Raw genomic sequence first — 3581 nt, 5'->3', positions numbered from 1 at the left:
TTTTTCTTTATCTCTGTATTTTGCAAATTTCACTATAATAGGTCTTCGTGTTGGCCTGCTTTTGCTGACTTTGATGGGAGTTCTCTGTGCCTCCTGGATCTGGATATCTGTTTCCTCCCCTAGTTTAGGGAAGTTTTCAGCTATAATTTCCTCAAACTTTTTGCTCCCTTTTCTCTCGTCTTCTTCTTCTGGGACTCCTGTAATGTGAATGTTATTACTCTTGGAATCACTGAGTTCCCTGTTTACTTCCATGATCCAAGATTTTTCTTTACTTCTTGTTCAGCTTTATTATTTTCTATAATTCTATCTTCTATGTCACTTTTTCATTCCCTTTCTTTTTCCATCCTTGTGGTCATTACATCCAGTTGGTTTTGAATCTTGGTTATTGCATTTTTCATTTCAGCCTGATTGGTTTTTAGCTCCTTTGTCTCTCTCCTTGATGTCTTCTATGCTTTTTTCAAGCCCAGCTAGTGTCTTGATGATTATTGCTTTGAATTCTGGATCAGACATATGACTTATATCTACTTTGATCAGATCCCTTGCCATGACCTTTTCTTATTCTTTCTTTTGGAATGAATTCCTCCATCTTGCATTTTGTCTGGGTCTCTGTCTTATTCTGTGTGTTAGGAAAGCCTAATATGTTTCCTGTTCCTGAGAGTAATGGCTTTATGAAGAAGAGTTCATATAATGTCCAGGGCCTGGCACTTCAGGAAATGTCTCTGGTGTGTGCTGTGTATACCCTGCTGCTATGTTATGGCTGCTCTATCCCCCAGGTCAGTCCTCTGCAGAGTTTTTCCTTGCCTGCAGTGGGTAGTGTTTGGACCTTGGTCAGAGCGTGGCGAGTTTATCTTAGGTGTGCTCTGGTCTGCTTGCTAAGAGAGACCTGATGCTATTTCCACTAGAACTAAAGCTCTGCAAAACTCTATGGTCAGTAGACATGGTACATATAGGGATTTGTACTGGTCTTCTCGGAGAAGGGCCTACTGTGGTGATCATTAGGCACACTTGCCCTAGAAAAACAGTACCAAAGGAATGCAGGGGGGTGAGGCTTGGTGTAAGCAGGTTAGGCAGCCAGTGTTGGCACTGTGCTGTTTACTGATGTTAGTTTATGCTGAGGGGTAGGGCAGGGAAATGGCACCAGCCAGCTCCTTTGTCCATGGAAAAGGGAGTCTGTGCTTGCTGCTCTCATGGAAGCACTTTCAGAGCAGTGAATAATTTCCCCTCCTGTGTCACTGATTTCACACTGTCAGTCTCTGGGTTGCTTGTCTGCCTAGAGCAGTGCATTGCACCTTGGGCTCTACACTAGCCAGGCCTGCTGTCTTTTAAAATTCCAAGCTTTAGGGACTAGTGTGGCGGGGACCTGTACTGGTCCTCTGGGAAAAGTTCTCCCCGCACTGAGACGGATGCAGATTTGTCCCAGAAGGGCATTTGCACCAGAGTGCAGGGGCTTTGGATTTGGAACAATATGGCTAAATTGCCAGCGTCCTGGTTAGCTGCCCTCAGCAGGTGTCTCTGCGCCTATGCTGAGGGGCAGGGGAGGGAAATGGCCCCCCCTTGGTTCTTTTGTCCCCAGAGAAGCAATGCCACCTTTCACAGATGTGCTCCAAAAAGTACAAACAGTCTCCCCCCGCCCCATGCCTCTTGGACGATCCTTAGATCATGCAGTCTGCCCAGCGGTTGTTTGCCTGCCTCTGCACAAGGAATAGGGCAACATCCTCAGATCTCTATCACAGTCAAGCCTGGGACCTCCGAAATTCCAGTCTTTGAGCCCTGCTGGTTGCAAAAACTCATGAAATTTATCCCCTCTTGTTTCCCCAGATCAACGGTTTTGGGGGAAGTGTTCTCCTGTGCTTATCTTGGCACACTCCACTGTCTCCCCTTTCTCTGGGACGAGGGCTCCCTCCCCTCTGCAGCACTCATGATCCCGTTTCTTTGCTAAACCACGCCTCTGCACTTCCTACTTTCCTCAAAGTGGTCTCTTCTTTCCCTCTAGTTGTGCAGTTTGTTCTATTAGCCCTCAGTTCAATTTCTTGAGTATTCAGAATGATTTGATAATCATCTAGCTGTGTTCGAGGAGGAGGCAAGCCTAGGGTTTTCCTACTACACTGCCATCTTGGCTCTCCCCTTATTTGTTTTTCTAAGAATTTTGAAATCTAAAATCACAGAAACAATAATATTTTTAAATAACAAGGAGCATTTCTTTGAAAACATTATTTACCACTTATATCAAGTATCTTAAAAATGTTAATTTTCTTCTGCATTGGTTAAAAATCACCTGCGGCTTTGGCTATGCCTGTGGGTGAGATTTGGCACCCAGAGCCACAGGAGGCCTCAGCTCACTGCCTCTCATGGGTGTGGAGAGGTGAAACCCAAGCCCCAACCTGCTTGTCAGCTTGTGGGCCTGGTGCCCACCACACATGCTCTGGCCTCTGACCCCTGACCCTGTGTTCTGCCGACAGGACGACAGTGTCCAGTGGTGAGTACCATGCCACTAGGACTGCAGAAGGAAGGGGACCTCTGCTCGCAATCCTCAATAAAGCTGTCGGTCTGAAAAAAAATGTTAATTTTCTTTCTTTCAGTACTATAACTCAATCCTAAGGAGATTTTCAAAATGCAAAGATTTTATCAAAAAGGTGTTCAAATTAAGGTGTTATTTGAGATACCACCTCACCCCAGTCAGAATGGCTAAAATTAAGGTGTTATTTCTATAGCTAAATTATAATACATTTAACACATAGAAAAATACTGATGATATGGTGTTTAATAATAAGGTAGGAATCAAATGGCATAACCAGTACCAGAACTTAAGCAGTACCTGTCTTTGGGGTGACTGGATGGCTCAGTCTGTTAAGTATCTGCCTTCGGCTCAGGTCATGATCTCAGGATCCTGGGATTGAGCCCTGCGTCAGGCTCCCTGCTCAGCCAGTTGCCTGCTTTTCTCTCTGCCCCTCTCCCACGCTTGTTCTCTCTCTCAATCTCTGTCTAAAATAAATAAATAAAATCTTAAAAAAAAATAAACAATACCTGTTTTTAGCTGGTTTATTATAAATGATTTTTATTTTCTTCTTTATATTTTTCTGTATTTAAATTTTATTTTAAATGAATTTAAATTTAAAAACTATTCAAAAAATAAATATTATTTGAATATGTCACCATAAAACTATTTTGCTGCCTCTCAAACTTCTGAAAGGAAATTAACCAAGAACTTTGCTTTTCAGGATCGTAGATTGAGGGCAAAAGAGAATAATGCATCATAATTAGAATTTAAAAAATTATCTTAGAATAAATGCCCTTCCAACTTGATATTTGAAATGTTTGTCTACATTAGTATTCCCGAATTTCAGTATTGATTATAATTATCTATCTTTAAAATTTATATTATAAAATTCTGAGAATTATTATAACTTTATTTTAATTTAGGAAATTATTGTGAGTATTTTTGTTTTGTTTGTTTTTGTATGAGTTGGAATCTACTTTATAGGGAAAAGCACTTTGCTAGTGACTCCAAAATGGACAATGTTTATAATTTTGAAGGTTTTGATTGTTATTTTTGATTTTCATGGCACAATACAAGCTACAGT

The 3581-nt window shown here is 41.4% G+C and overlaps 1 non-coding gene across 1 annotated transcript; it reads left to right on the top strand.

The window, feature by feature from the left end:
- The first annotated feature begins 2259 nt into the window (after positions 1 to 2259).
- Positions 2260 to 2385, top strand: LOC114210049 (small nucleolar RNA ACA64). The gene has a single exon (XR_003609471.1). It is a non-coding gene; the product is annotated as a small nucleolar RNA ACA64 (small nucleolar RNA).
- Positions 2386 to 3581: the final 1196 nt, after the last annotated feature.

The sequence above is a fragment of the Eumetopias jubatus genome, unplaced genomic scaffold, assembly GCF_037043125.1.
Source record: "Eumetopias jubatus isolate StellerSeaLion01/CBP00866 unplaced genomic scaffold, mEumJub1_p1.0 scaffold_6, whole genome shotgun sequence".
NCBI classification, from domain to species: Eukaryota; Metazoa; Chordata; class Mammalia; order Carnivora; family Otariidae; genus Eumetopias; species Eumetopias jubatus.
This window is presented reverse-complemented; position numbering and strand designations above follow the sequence as displayed.